We start from the raw sequence: 16394 nt of genomic DNA on the forward strand, positions 1-16394 counted from the left end.
ATTAGTCAACCTTAAAGAGGAAGGAAATGCTGACACACCACAGCGGGCATGAACATTAAGGACACTATGCGGAGTGAAATAAGCCAGACATGAAAGGACAAATGCTGCTGGATTCCACTTTAATGAGGTTCCTAAAGCAGTCAAGTTCACCGAGAAGAAAGAATGGTGGTGGCCAGGGGCTGGGGGAGGACTAAAGGGGAGCTGCTTGTCCCATGGGTGCAGAGTTTCAGGTTTATGAGATGGTGGTGACGGCAGCACGACAATGTGAATGTACCTGTTGCCATTAAAATGCCCACTTTAAAAATGGTCAAAATGAAAAAAAATAAATAAATAAAAATAAAATAAATAAAAATGGTCAAAATGGTAAATTTCAGTTATATATACTTACCACAATTAAGTAAATATATATATATATATAAATTAAATATGAAATATTGTATGTGGCATAGAAAAATAACCATGTTACCTGTAGGGAATTGTTTTGTTTTGTTTTTACCATGAGCATGTCATACTTTCATAATAAAACCAAAAAAGACAGTTAGACTTATAAGGCAAACAGATTTCAAACTGCAACCCACAATAGGATTTAAGAACTCCCGGTTCTTAGAATGGCACAAAGATGTCGCCTGACTCCTCCCCTGGCTACCACCACCAGCCTGGCCTGCAGTGGACCATGAGAAATACCCGCTCCAAAAGCAGTAAGTCAGGCTTTGGGTGCTGGCCAGGTGTACCACATGTGTCCCTGGCCCTCCTCTGCCCCCATGAAATCAGCAGGAGGGAAGTACCCCACCAAGCCAGAGGTGATGGAGAGGGTGGAGGGCCCCTCCCGGGGCTCTGACTCTAGGATGACTCCAGTTACGGTTTCCCTGGGAGGAAATGAGCCCAAACACCCTTTTTCCCCTTCTAGGACAGCACAAGGGAATGACTTGGCCCATCCCTGCATGCCCTAGCCTCTCCCGAGAGGCACTGGTGAAATCACCCCACCATCCTCCTCCACAGTGGAGAGGAAGCTAGACTGAAGAGGGAGGCAGAGGAAATGGCTAATCTGCCCAATTGAGGAAGACACAGGATGAGGGAGGTACAGAGAACCCTCAGCGCCCTCCATAACACACCGGGCTCTGCCTTCAGTCCTGTGTTCCCACTGACTAGTCCCTGCTGATCCATCCGGGACCTGCAGACCCCAGACAACTGGCCTTGCCTCAGTTTCCTGATCTGTAACTTGAAGGGGATGGACCCTTTGCTATCGAAGACTCCTTTTAGCTCTGAAACCCTAGACTTCCCTGGAAACTGGGTGATGGGCCAGAACCAAGAAAGGGCTGGGGAAGACAAGACCCAGCCTTGGAACAGGGCAGCTTCAGAGCAGATGCTCAGAAGGAAACACAATGTTTCTAACTGGAACACCAGCACCTCCACCCTCAGGCCAAGTCACCCACTCATCCATTCATTTCATTTTTTCTGAGCTCTTACTTTGTGCCAGGGACCGAAGCAGTGCGGGAAAACAGCAGTGAGTCAGCCAGCCTTGGAGGTGCTCACAGCCTCGTGAATGTTGCCACCAAGTTTCAAGACCTGCCATCACAACCCCTATCCCCAAGGCCAGCCCTCTGAGGAAGCAGAACCTGAAGAGTGACACAAACAGCAGGCAGAAGGGGAAGCCCGATGGCACCCCGAAGAGAGTACCAAACCAAACCTGAGAATCAGGAAAGTCTGGTTCAATCCTGAGTCCGCTGCTGATTCGCTGTGTGACCTTGGACAAGCTTCTTCGGCCCTCTGGGCCTCAGTTTCCTCATCTGTCAAGAATGAGACCAAATCCAATCTTGGATCTGGTCTGTGCAGGACCTTCCAGCTCTGACAGCCTGGGCCTCCTGGACACAAGCCCTCAAACCTGGGATCATGGCCGCGATGCCTGCGGGAACCAGCAGCACGGCTGACCCATGCGGGACCCTCAGATCCAGACAAGCCGACCTGACAGCCAGCCAATTCCGGGCACTCCACAGCTTGGCGTACAAAGCTCAGCTGCTGGAGGCAAACGCCTGCTTCAACTTCAGGGATAAAATGGATGTCCAAGTTGTCTCGGAGTTGGAACCTTTTATCTTGGGATGGGGGTCAGAGGACCAGAAGGAAGCTCTGTGCATTCCCTGTGCCCCACTGTCTAGCACGGGGAAGTGGAGCCCTGCTCGCACCATCTCTGCTGGATTTGAACCATAAACACAGCCCTTTTCTGAAGGGAAGGACTTAACACAAACCAGATGCAGCAGGGACTTTCCCCCACCCCCTCCTGGCCCTAAAATTAAATGTTCAGTGTCCCCTCTGCCAAAATTCACTTGAAGGCCAAGCCTTAAAGAGCCAGCACCTCCGGTTCTCACCCTCACACACTCTCAATCACATCCCCTCTTAAACAAAATGTCAAGGTCCCCAAATGGAAAGTGTGGATGGGCGGCCTCCCAGGAGTGCCCAGCAGCCCTGCAGGCCAGGGACAGATTTAAAAGGAGAGATCACTGGGGAAGGAAGGCAGACACCCCTGACCCCCTCCACCAGCCCAACAGGGACCAAAGTGCAGCCTCACAGGCGTGGATCGTCAACAGGGGATTTGCCCCCGGGGAGGGCACTGGCGGGGCTGGCAGATGAGCACAGTCATCCCACAGGGAGCAGGTCTGAGCAGCAGCCTGGTCCCGGGGGGCACGCTGGAGATTCCTGGAAGAGTTCATTTCCTGGACTTCAGTTTCCAGTCTCAAGAAAATGGAGTGAATCACAAGCATTTATTTAAGTCTGATCTCATTCAAAGCAGTGATGACTGGGGTAAAACCCATCTTAGGAGAACTGGACTCTTGTTGGGCTTTGAGGGCTTCCCAGCTGCCAGGCAGGTGACTCCCTGGTCCTGAAAGTTCTCCTGGTCCTAGTTGTTGTTGTTTCTCAGTTGCTCAGCCATGTCTGACTCTTTGTGACCCCATGGACTGCAGCACAGCGCCAGGCTTCCCTGTCCTTCACCATCTCCCGGAGTTTGCAAGTTCACATCCATTGAATCAGTGATGCCATCCAACCATCTCGTCCTCTGGTCCTATATATCTTTCCAATTCTGGCTGAAGGCACTGACCATCCATCTACCTGCCTCCTCGCCTCCCCATGGCCCCTGGCCATGCTAGGACCATGGCCCAGCAACCAGCACTAATCAGCTTGCTCAGCACATCTAGTCTCCCCAGCAAGCGGACAAATACCCTGTTCTCAAGCTCAGGGGGCCATGTCTTACCCACACTGTGTGCTTCATGGGACCCAACAGTGCACAGCATGCAGCAAAGTGCTCAGAACAGACAGCTAAATCTCACTGAGCTGCCATTCCTCAAGAAAAAGGGCAGGTGATGGCAGAAAAATATTTGGAGAGGGATGTTGCTGCAGACAGCAATTCTCTGACTTGCAAAAAAAATAAAATTTGAGTACTAATTTTTTTTAAGTATTTAATCCTACAACTTCAACACAGTCATTTTCACTTTTGTATGCTATCTTCCTGTTTACACAGATTTTTACAGTTGCAACCGATCACAATGTACATACTAGATAAAGTTCTCCTGCTTTCAACATTCTGTTGAACATTTTATTCCTGTGTGATCATTCTAAATGTCACTTAAAGGCTGAAAAAATGTTCCACCATGATCATGTGTCAGGACGGTTCGTTAAATTCCTCCCCTGACGTGAGAGAGACACAGGAGACTTCCCTTCTGCTCCTACGGACAGCATAGAGAAAATTCTGAAGCCTTTCTTTGTTTTAGTTGGACACTTTCCTCAGGACACAATCCTGGGGGTGGAATTACCCGGCCCAAGGGTAAGAACATTTCCATAGTTCTGCTACATAAACAAGCCCCAGATACTAACCCACAGGCTGCACCAATCCTCAAGGCCTTCAAAAAAGACCACAAGCATGCATTCAATTGGAAGCTTGCCCTGATCCGATTCTCTTCTTACCTTTTTAAAGTTAAGTTGTTCTGACTGGAAGAGTTCATCTTGTCTGGGCCTCCAGGTTCACTGCTCCGGACATCCTTTTTCTTAAATCTTACCTCCAAGTCCCACCTCCTCTATACCCATCCTTCTTGTAAGCCCAGTCCACTCTGACATCAGTAGACCTTGTAGCTCCCCTAAAGCTTTCCCTACCAGACTCAGGCCCCCCATTTCTGAGGCCCCTGACCCCCTTCTACACTGTGACCCCCACAGTGCCGTATCTCCCCTGCAAAACTCTTAGCCCCTCTGCTAGCCAGAGGGTTTCTTGACCTAGAACCTCCAAGATGACCCCTAAAGGTGTGCAGTCATCAGGGAATTGCCTGTTAAGCTGAGTCCTACAGGCCTTCGAGCTTCCTGCTGCCTGGGCCCCTGTCTCGAGGGGACAGTTTGAGTCTGGGCCAGCAAACACACTGCTGCTGGCAGACCCCCAGGCTTAAATGATCCAGGGCCATAACAATGAGGAGGCGTTTACACAGTCTAGGGCCAACCCAAACCCCTCCTGTCACACTGTCTGGAGGAAAGCTAGAACCCAGACAACAGCCCACAGTCAGAATTTGGCTCAGCTGAGCGTAGAGGACCAGAGGTCACTAAGGTGGACAGGGAGGGGAGGCAGGCAAAGCAGGATACACAATGCTGAAAAGCCCTCCCTCCACAGGAAACCAAACAACAGGGCTGGCAGGTCACTGCAGGACACAGATGTTTGTGCTTAGTGGCCAGGACAGGGTGGACCGCCTGTCTGGTACAGACACCCCCTCTGCAAGCCCAGGAGGAGAAAAGCAGCTTCCATCCACCATGATCACCCCAACAGTGCTCTCACGCAGCCTTGCAGATAGCCCACCGGCCCATCTGCTCCAAAGCCAAAAACCATCACAAGAGGAAGCAAGAGATTTTCTTTCCTTTCCTCTCTAAAGACTTCCCCTCTGGGCTTGGGGTCCAGAAGAGATGCCTGACTCACATTTGGGGGGGTGCAGCTAGTGAATTTGCAGTATATGAGGCGACAAAGCATCACCAAGATGTCCTAGGGGAAGTGAAAGAGTTGAGCTTGTTTAGCTGAACACCTATCGTTCAGCCTGAAGTAACAACATTCCCAGGTCATCCTTCACAGAGGTCTCCAGCGTTGTCTAAAACTTAAGTCGGGAGCTTGCTAGAAATGCAGATCCCATGGCTCTGAGCCTGAAGTATTAGGTTCAGCAGGTCTAGGCAAGATCCAAGAAGCTACAATTTTTACATGAATGCTAGGTGGTCCACAGACTACTCTTTAGGGAATACAGCCTTGGCATGAAACTCTCCACTTGGATGGCAGAGGGTGGACATGCCTGCAGGAACCAGAATTCTACCGGGAACTCATGGCCACCTGGAGTAGTAGATGATCATTTAATAAGGTGTAAGTAGGAGGCCCTTAATTGCTACCTGTCTCCACTCCTCACAGCATAGATCCTCTCTCTTCACAGAGCAAAGCACAAGCCACGGTCTCCTCAGGAGTCCCTCTCCTCCTCCCGATTACCATGCGTTGTAACTAGACCAGCCTTGACAGTTCACTGTGGTTTTCTGGGTGGGGCGAAGCAGAGGGTAGAGTGCCTAACCAACCAGACAGAATAAATCAATCCCAGCCTCTCCACATGGCCACAAGCTAGAGCCTTACAAGGCCCCAGCAGGGAGCTCTTTACCCAAACAAATAGAACAGCAGCTGAGACGTTCTGGCGGCATCCCCCTTCAGGGCCCCCCAAAGAAATGTCCCAACACCAAGATCCTCTGTGGTGGATCCCATGGTTCCAAAGTTCTGATCATCCACAGCCCCCAGACATTGGAAAACTCTCGCCAACCATGTCAGATGAGCTGACCATAGGACAAACAGCACAAGGAACATCAAGCCTCCTCTAAGTGCACTTCCTCAAGGGCCTGGCAATCCCACAGGTGGGTGACTCTAAGAAGCCATCATTTCAGCATCAGCTCTTCTTCCCATAAGGGGGGTGGCTATGGTCCTGCCCAAGTCCCACTCAACTCAAAGGCAAGGCCAAAGTTGCAAGAAAAAGGAAGCTTCTGTGCACCACCTCCTCCATAACAAAAATAACACAACCATCCAGGTGAGTCCTACTCTGGGCACAGTACCAAGCACTCCCAGTAGATTCACCCATTTTGGCATCTGAAGCCATCTAAGAAACTGAACAGAGTCAGACACGATTAAAGCGACTTCACATAAGAAAGTGTTAGTTCTTGGAGTTCCAGGGACGGAGGCCTCCATTCCTATTTGAGGTTAAGTCATTCCACAGACAGACCTTCTTCTTCCTCCTACCCCAGTATTCAGAGCGGATGCGTAACTGCTTGAGTCATAGACGTCTCACTGTGGGTTGGAGGTGTCGACCACCCTCAGCCCAGCACCAGCACCCCGGCCAAGAGGTCAACAAGGGCCAATCCAGATCAGGAAGCAGTCTCTCCTGCTGCCGGGAGGCCCCCTCCTAAAGACGAGCTGTAGAGGAGAGGGTCACCTGGACCACAGGAAGCGAGCAGGGAAGTGAGAACCCGCACAGAGACGGCAGGCATAGGTTCTCATTTACGACTCGTCCCACTTCCCTTCAATTTCACCAAACACCCTGGCTTTTCTGACGAGCCTCACAGGAACTTGGGGAATGCGGTCAGGAGCCAGGACCAGGCAGAATCTTCACAGACACAGATTCCACTTCTTGATCGCTTGTCCCACCGGCACTCAGCAGCCATACCCCTGGCCCTTAGGTCTCGCCTGGCAAGAGGCAGCTACTGCTAAGCTGCCAATAGGTGATAATATTTCACATGTTCCTCCCAAATGTTTAAATCCTGAGAGTTTCCTAGTCACCTTCTTATGTATCTAGTACTAGATAAAAATGTTAGCGAAGCCTTGAGAACCTTAGAAATGCAAGTCTATAGCCAGATGGGCCAATGCCTGAGAAGATACTTTGGGTCCAAGGAAAACCAGGCACCCCCACCTCCGCCAGGTAGGGGTCCCCTAAGGATGGCCATTAAGGGGGGACTGTCACAGATCAAACCCTTGCCTGACAAGAGGCAACAGATTCACCGCAGCAGCCCATCAAACCACATACCTCCATGCTCTCGGGTGAGGGAATTCTAGGCGATCCTTATTTTCTTCTTTGTATTTTGCTGTATTTTTTAAATTTGCCACAGTAAATATTACTTTCCATCTCAATTAGTTTTAAAAAGTAGGTTGAGTATAACCTATAAATGTACTAAACCACTTTGTTGTACACCTGAAATTGTACTTCAACAAAAAATAGCTTGTATATTATGGATGGCACATTAAGCTAGCCTGTCTTTTCTATTTTTCTTATTATTTTTTAAATTTTATTTATTTTTAACTGAAGGATAGTTGCTTTACAATATCGTGTTGGTTTCTGCCATACATCAACATAAACCAGCCGTAGGTATACATATGTCTCCTCCTTCTTGAACCTCCCTCCCACCTCCTGCCCCATCCCACCCCTCTAGTTTGTCAGAGCACAGAAATACAGACTGCGTCACAAATCTGCACGTCACCCTTGCACAGGGACCATGCTAATCTTCTCTGTATCGTTCTAATTTTAGTATACATGCTGCCAAAGCGAGCACCATTTTTTTATTAGTCTGCCTTTTAAAGGCAACTGATTAGTATGTAAAAGCACTTATAGAAATGATCATCTCATTTGACTGATTTACTCAGCTCCTAGATATTACCCTAAAATGCAGAAATAGGTCCACAGTGAAAGGAGTATTTATAGAGGAATTATCTATAAGAGCTCAAAACTGGACACTACGAAAATGCCCAGGGACGGGAGAAGTAAGAGGAGCAGTTTGTCACCTGGCGGAACAGTCGGGCAGCCAGTCGAGGTCCAGGCCCAGGCCTGACTGGACAGCCTCATCCCCGCTCCGCAGTCAAAAGCCAGGTGCCAGGAGCACCTTGTTGAGCAGACCACCAAGTGCTTCCAGAAGACAGCTTCGGCCTCAATGGCTCTCCTTCTAAAGAAGTGGTGTGAGCCAAACTCTTGTTCTCCTAATGAAATAGCAGTTTTGGCCTCAGACGCCCAGCACTTGCAAGCACAAGTTCTCATCTCAGAAAAGCCTCCGAAAACCTCTGAACACAGCCCAGGAGTCCACACTGACCGCCCTCTAGCCCCTGTCAGACAAGTGCAAGTGAGTTTCCAGGAAATGCTGACGAGCGTCTCCAAGGACCGGGGCCTCGCTCAGGCTGCAGCTCTAGAAACAGGGGAGCCAGCTTTCATTTCTCAGCTCCCCACAGAAGTGCCTTCACAGCAGTGTGATTTAACATCGTGCCTTTGACTCTACCGCGTTGATTTAAGAACCAATATACAGAAAGGTCTCTCTGTGCTCCATGAAACTAATGCTGGTGGCATCACCCAGCACACTGCTCTCCTAAAAGGGAAAAGCCCTCGGTGTTCCGTGCTCACGCTAAGAGACAAGGTGTCTCTTTCCCATGAACTAGAGCACTTCCCTTTATTAGGAAATAGATGATAATTCCAATTTTTCTTTTGTTTTAGCTAACGGGAAGCTCAAAACTAGGGTCAGTGCTGACTTACAAAAACTAAGTTCTTTTAACATTATTTTCTCAATTACCTCACCCACCTACCACCACCCTGACAAGCTCTGGATCTTCCAACTTTTTTAAATTTTTATTGGAGTTTGGTTGATTTAAAACTGTGTTAATTTCAGGTAGACAACAAAGTGAATCAGTTATACATGTACATATATCTACTCTTTTTTAGATTCTTTTCCCTATAGGTCATTACAGAATACGGAGTAGAGTTCCCTGTGCTACACTTCCAGTAAGTTTTTGTTTTTTTAATTGGAGGATAATTACTTTACAATATTGTGCTGGTTTCTGCCACACATCTTCATGAATCAGCCACAGGCGTACATATATCCCTTCTCTCTTCAACCTCCCTCCCATCTCCCACTCCATCCCTACCCCTCTAGGATGTCACAGAGCACCGGGTTCATGCTTTCCTCAACTGCTTTTTGGAAAGAGGCAGGAAAGTACATATGCATTCATGAAACAATCTGTATACTTGGATCTCACTTGCTCCAGGGAAGGAAGATCAAGGCTGTGTGGCTATATAAGAAAAAGTATCTTTGATAAAAATGCCAAGTGGGGAAATATAAAAGTAAACTAAATCGTAGATCCACCGCGACTACCGTTATCAAAATAACACAAGCATGAGGCTAAAAACAAAAATGGGTTCTCAAAATTTAAGTAGTTGTGTTTAGGTGAAAGGGTTAAAGTGGTCATTCACCGCTCCCCCAAAGTCATTTATCTTCTCAGATGGAAACAGAGGCCCGTGGAGGTGAAGCAAGCAGGCAAGTGAGAAACTAGAAAAGCCAAGCTCCCCTGGCCTTTTCAGCGTTATCCCCAGGCTGCCCCAAGGAGGGAGGGAACAGGCCCCGGCCCCCATCTGGATTCTGAGGGAATGGAACCCAGTGGATGTTGGTCTGCATTTAGTACGGTCTTGAGGAAGATGCCTCACACTCTGAAATCACAGTTGTTTGAGATGCTAGTCCTCACCTGGCAGTCAGTGGAGAAGCTCTGCACACTCCCCCATAAGAACGATGAATTGCACACACGGGCGGTAGGGAGGCAAGGGCCATGAGTCACAAGCCCAGACCTCCAAATACATATCTAGGACTCAATCGGCAAACTAGTGACCCCTCATCCTTCCAGTGTGCAATCAAATCCCGGAAGGTTTCCTCATCCACCCTCGGAAACCACCCCTACACTTGAACTTCCTCAAAGCCCTCAGCACACAGCATCCGTCTAGCCTACATGCCGGGACGACAAGGTCCCAGGTGTAGCTGGTGCCCTGTCAGTGTGAGGTGAGCGGCCTGCAGACAGCATAGTTCAGCCCTGCTGAGCACCATGGTTTGGCCTAGTGGAATAGAGGCTTTCTCCTGCCTCTACTGAAGTCAGGATCCAGAGAGCTTACCAGAATGGCATGTGGCTGCCTTTTCTGCCTCCATCTCCTGTCTAATGACAACAGCCCACATCAGGCAGAGAAGTATCAGTGGTCCATTAGGGGCAGAAGCAGGGTCTTGCTCAGCCCTGGATGGCAAGCAGGACTTCAGAGCAGGCTGACTCATCACCTTGCAGGTGGAGTGAGCTCATTCCTTCCAGGGCATCCTTGGAATTGGAAACCCACAGCAGAGATGGTTCCCATGGCAACAGGCCAGCACCTCCTCCATAGCCGCCTTCCTTGAAGCACTGTTCGTCTGCGCCCACGGGTCACTTAACCAACTCTCTCCCAGCTTATATTCTTAGAACACAGAGCAAGAAGAGACCTTGAGGGGCCAGTGCCCTCCTTCCTCCATGTCCTTCCCATCTCATTTCTTTTAGGGTTAGCTGAATACCTCAACTAGAAGGTTTTTGTTTTGTATTGTTTTTTGGCCACGCCACATGGCTTGTGGGATTCATTCCCCAAACAGGGACTGAACCCTGGCCCTCAACAGCGAAAGCACGAAGTCCTAATCGCTGGACCACCAGGGAATTCCCCCATTTCCATTTCAGCAGACCTAAACACATTTAAGACAAGGTAACTCCCAACCTAACAGTTCATTCCTTCTTTGGAAAGTAGGACTACTGGAAATTCTGAGCTTGACTCCATCTCCACTCAACGCCCCTCAGGTCCCGCTCCTCCAAGCCCCGGGGCCCACTCAACACGCCAAGTCCAGCACAGCCTCTTCCAGCCTGGCGACTTCTCTAAACAGCCAGCTTCCTTCAATACTTCTCTGACGCGGTTCCCCCACCTCCCCCGCCCTGTTCCCGAACCTCCACTGGAGATTACATTGGTCTCTAACCCTCTCAGCATACACCGTCCAGTTCAGACAGGCCCAGAGCCCGCTACTGCCCGCACAGGCCCTCGGGGCTGTCACCCACCCCCAGGCCTCCTCCCCTCCAGCTGCTCCCGCCCCACCTCACACTCATTCCCTGGCCTTCCCTTCCCAGAACTTGACACTCACTGTCTCGTGTCTCTGGTCACACTCTGCCTGGTCCACCTCCCCCACTCTCTGCCACCACCTCCCTCGCCTGACTCACTCTTACACATTCAAGATTTAAATTTTAGCTCACAGTATCACCTCCTCCAGGAGGTCTTACTGGTCTCCTCAAAGGTGGCCTGGGGCCTTCCTTGCGCTCCCTTCACTGTACAGGCTGTGACATCCTTGAACATGACAGGGAAACGCTAGGTGGTAGGTCTCTCACTCAAATGGCCTCTTCAGAGGCACACATCTTGCATCATCTGGCCCTGATCTGAAAACAGCACGTGCTTAATATCTCTTAAATCCAGGTGGCAAGCACCTGGGTATCTGTTTTACTATTCTGTACTTTAAAAGTATTTGAACGCCATTTAAGAAAAGAGAGACCCCATAATACACAGAATTGAGTGAACTATTTTGGCTGCACTGCCTTTAGCCACAGTGTATGCATCTGAGCATCTCATGGATCTGCTGAACTCATCCTCAGAAACTTTCTTCCCACTCTGGGGCTGGAGCCCAATGCCACATGGTCCAGTGCAGTCAGGTCAAACCTTCAAAGAAGCAGCTGCAGCAAGCCTGTCACAGCAGCGACATGAGAGCAAGTTCTTATTAGTACTATAGCAGCATCTCATCTCCATGTGTCCTTTTCCTCTCAAGAAGTTCTTAGCCGTTCATCCTAGCATGCTAATCTCACTGTAAAGTGTCCCAGGTGGCTACATACAACCAGCAGGTTCCGCTGCTAATTGCTGAAGCTGGGTAATGGGTACATGGGGATTCATTATACTCTTCTCTATTTCTGTGCTTGAATTTTCCATAAGAAGATTCTATTTTAATTCATTCATTCACACAACTAACATTACTTAAGTGCCCTACACATGCCAGGAAACATGGATAAAGAGAGAAATAAGAAACAACCCTGACCCTATGAATTGATAACTTTATTAAATTCTGAATTGTTTGCTATCTTATCCCTCCCTGGCAGTTAAATGCCTAATGGCACTTATAACATGAAGACAGGGGAGACCTCCCCACAGCAACAAGTAGCTAATGAGGGGCTTTCTGGGCCTTGTGTCTCCTGGGCTTATCTTCCCAGCCCTGCCAACTCTATCCATCTGCACTTGAAGTCTTCCCCATTAAGATTCCCCTCATTGGTCCATTTCTCCATCAGCCTGGAAGGACGTTGCGGTTGAGCCGCCAAGAAGGAGAACTACCATGTCCACTGCTTTGGCAAAACCTCAGATGCGTGGCCTCTTGGCCAAACGTCTGCGATTTCATATTGTTGGAGCATTCATGGTCTCTCTGGGGTTTGCAACTTTCTATAAGTTTGCTGTGGCTGAACGAAGAAAGAAGGCATATGCAGATTTCTACAGAAATTATGATTCCATGAAAGATTTTGAGGAGATGAGGAAGGCTGGTATTTTTCAGAGTGCAAAGTGATTTGGAATATAAAGAATTTCTTGGATTGAGTTCCATGGAAGTTAGTCACTTTCCTGTGTTCCTGAACTATGAAACTATGACTATCTGGGGTGAGAAATAGTCTCTCAATAAATAAACAATTAACAAATACTGTGGGGAAAAAAAAAAAAAAGATTCCCCTCATTAAGGGGCTCCCCTCATTAAGTAAGTGGCTTCAGGAGACCAAGGGTGGGCCTCAGGGTCTCACTCCTCAACAGAAAGTCATGCCAGCCATGCCAGGATCCCTGCAACTTAAAGGCAACTTCCCCTCAAAGGGCAGGATGCCAACACCTTTCATTCTATCATTATGACCCTTCCTAGAGTCCACTTGGTATCAGGCGCTAGGCCAACTTTAGGGACAGAAATAAAAGCCATGGGGAGGTCCCTGACCTCAGGAAATCATGTATGGTCTTACTGACTGGAAATCCTTGGATTCCAAGGTAGCTCTGCCACCTGCTAGCTGTAGGACCTTGGATGAACAACTAAACCTCTCTGGGCCTCAGTTTTCCCACCTGTAAAATGGGGGTATTAGTGCCCACCTCACAAAGTTGTTGTGAGGAATATATGGGTTAGTACATGGAAAGTCCTCGTCCCGGAGCTTACATGTAAAAAGCCAAGGACAGTGTGAGGCACACAGCATTAGAAGAGTGAGTGCACACAGTGCTCACAGTGCTATTGCCATCACATTACTGTCATTACTCACCAGGCTCCCACAGCCCCTATTAACAAGTCCCAGTGACAACGGGCACTGAAACTCTGAAAAGAAGGAATCACAGAACCAGGCCAGATGCGAGGGACAGGCTCTGACTGGCTTCTGGCTGCCTGTGCATCACGTGTTCTCCTGCCTGAGTTTTTCTGAGCAATGCCCCGGCCACAGCCTCATGAGTAAGAGGTGCCCATGAGCCCGTAAATGCTTTCCATCTGGCCTCTTCTCTCAGAGGAGACCAGCAAGGCGCCTTCATGAGCGAGACACCCAGCCCACCCGGACCCAGGATACTCTAGCCCGGCTGGGAAGTGTTTTATTGTTGTCGCTGTCTGGCAGGGGTTCTGTTCAGCTGCCACTCTCTGCTCATGCTGGGCTTCAGTGGACATGGGCACTTGGGTCCACAGACCTGGGCATTAACCCCCATCTGCCATAAATTAGCCTCAGTGCAATCTCTGACTTTGTGGGCTTTTGATTCCTCGTCTGTGAACAGGGCTGATACCTCCTACCTTGTTGTTAGGATGAAATTAGATTCAGGATGTGTAACAGCCAGCACAGCAGCTGCAACAAAGACGGGGAAACATGACCATCGCTGTTTCAGGGGGCGGGAGCCTGGAGCCCCCCTACGGACACAGGAGCAGCCCAACCCTGACACAGCCCGGCTCCAGGGCAGCCCGCAAAGGCACCCAGCACCTTGCACCCCGAGAAAGGCAAAGAAGGCCATCCCTCTGGAGAAGCCTACCTCCCAAGGACATCCCCAGGCACGGCCAGCGACTGGGGTGCCACTGCGGGGCAGGAAGGAGACACACAGACGCGGAGAAGAAAAGAGGGCGGCAAAGAGAAGTGTGGAGGGGCTCATGAAAAGCCCCCCTCAGGGCTGAGCCGCCCCCCTCCCCTGCTGCCTCAGCGCTGGGACCTGCAGGGACCAGAGAGACAGCCACTTTCTGGTTGCTCAGGAATGCGCAGGAATGTGTGTGTCAGGAGAGAGGTATTTGGGGCCTGGGGAGGGCGGAGACCCAGCTCCTTCTCTAGCGAGGGGTTTCCCTTCTCCAGTCAGGCCGACTTGCCATCAAGCAGCATGCCCTGGCAGAGAGGAGAGGAGACGGTCAACGTGGTGGTTAGGAGCGCAGGCTGTGGCCGGGCAACTCTGGCTTCACAGGCCAGAACGCCACTCGAGAACTTGGGGTGCACGCTGTGTGCGCGGTCATGTCTGCTTCTTTGCGACCCCACGAACTGTAGCCCGCCAGGCCCCTCTCTGTCTGTGGCTTGGGCAAATTATTTAATCTCAATAATGCTCAGGTTCTTCTGTAAAGTGGAGATGAAACCGTATTAGCACCTAGATTTTACGGGTCGTTATGATGATTCAGTGATACGATGCATGTAATGGGTTCAGCACTGGGCTGGGCATGTGGTGCTAAGTGCTAACATCAGGACCACTGGTCCCTCTGACTCATTTCTGGCTCCCTCCTCAACTGCAAAATCAGAAGCCAGTGCCAGGAACCTCTGAGCTAAGGGCAGCCATGCAAAGGGCCCACCTGTCTGTCCATCACCACCTCCCCCCGTAGAGCACAGCTGCCAGCAGGTGTGAAATTCACCTGAACGTGACCACCCACACAGATCCCCAGCAGCCCCACCTGCCTTCAGAGCACAGAGGCTCACCCCGCCTGTCAGCAGGTGTTCTGAAACCCACCGGCAAGGAGGACTTCAGGAGATGATTTACATGTCCCCAGAATAAATTCTTTACTTCAACCAGCCCCACAAGGAATGAACTCAGAGCAGTGTGTCCTTGGCCAAGACAGATCACCACCACGGACCTCAGTCTCTTTATTAAATGGAGAAGGTCAGGGGACAGTATGGGTTCCCTTCTAGTCAGGCCTTCTGTGATTTGATTTCTTCAGACTGCTCCAAGGGAAAGGATAGAGCTGGGTTCTGGGAGTAAACAAAGTGAAAAACAAGGCTGCCCATTGACACCAGTCCCTTGGGCAGATTCCAGGCTGAAACCCTTGTTCCCTGGCTCCGGCAGGAGTTTCTTCTACCCACAGAACCCACGGGCAGGCCGCCTCCCTCGCACCAGGCCATGGGTCAGCCAAGCCTACACAGAGGGCTGATTATGAGTGGTCCACCTTGCAGAGGGCAGAGATGCCCTCCCCACCCGTCCAGAGCCACCCCTAGCATTCCCACCCCCGGACCACACCTGGAGCATCCTTAGGCAAAGCTAAGGAACCCATCACCACCCCAAACAAGGCTCTCCACTCTCTCCCCAGGCACCTGGGCTTCCCACTCGGCCACACCCCAAGCAGGCATTTCCAGAGTAAGAGAGTCCATGCAGGGCCCAAGACACAGAGCACTGTGGGTCCCTAAGGGAAGTTCATTCACCTGGCCCCACCCATACCCTCCCTAGAGGGTGGGAACAAATTCCTGAAGGGTGAAGACACAGAAGACTCCTAAAGATATGAGACAGTGTTTTAGCAGGCTATTTCAGGGCCAGACTGGAAGCCCAGGGATCAAGCTCAACGTCACCTCAAGAAGTGTTAGACTGCGGAGTAACCCGTCCCCACAAAGAGGATAAGAACACAGGATACTGGCATTGACCCAGACCCTAAAGATCATCTCCACGTGATAATCTAAGCAGGACATTTACAACAGAGCCCCACTGTCACCCTATAACCCAGTCCCCTCATTTTATGATCCCTGGGTCGGGAAGATCCCCTGGAGAAGGAAATGGCAACCCACTCCAGTGTTCTTGCCTGGAAAATTCCATGGACAGAGGAGCCTCGCAGGCTACAGTTCATGGGGCTGCAAAGAGTCGGACACAACTGAACGACTAACACAACTCATTTTATAGGTAACAATCAGCTGTGACTTGTCCAGAGTCACACAGTGGCCATAGGAAGCTCTAAGAGGAGACCTCGGGTCTCCCACAGCCCCGGAACCTAATGCACAACTGTTCTCTCTGCCCCAAGGAAAGAGGACAGGGTCTCCTGAAGCAGCTCTCTGGCCTAACAATGCAAAAAAAAAGGAGCCGAGTCTCCATACCGATTCTTCTCCTAAATGACACCCCCCAAGGTCCCAGCTGAAAGGGAGGAGAAGGCAGGCAGACCAAGGTCCTACTGGACCCCACATCCTGATGAGATGCAGAGCCCCGGGTTCTGTCTGGTTCCATACCCCCAGAAGGCTGAGCCTAAAGACAGCAGAGCAGGCCACCCATGTCCAATACTTGAGAGAACCCTCGGCCCTGGGA

The 16394-nt window shown here is 50.2% G+C and overlaps 1 protein-coding gene and 1 non-coding gene across 4 annotated transcripts in view; both read right to left on the reverse strand.

The window, feature by feature from the left end:
• ACTN1 (actinin alpha 1) overlaps positions 1 to 16394 on the reverse strand; it is a 106748-nt gene that overhangs the window by 75748 nt on the left and 14606 nt on the right. The gene's annotated exons all lie outside the window — the stretch shown is intronic.
• Positions 7478 to 7584, reverse strand: LOC122444413. Its single transcript, XR_006270255.1, has one exon. It is a non-coding gene; the product is annotated as a U6 spliceosomal RNA (small nuclear RNA).

The sequence above is a fragment of the Cervus canadensis genome, chromosome 6, assembly GCF_019320065.1.
Source record: "Cervus canadensis isolate Bull #8, Minnesota chromosome 6, ASM1932006v1, whole genome shotgun sequence".
Taxonomy (NCBI): Eukaryota; Metazoa; Chordata; class Mammalia; order Artiodactyla; family Cervidae; genus Cervus; species Cervus canadensis.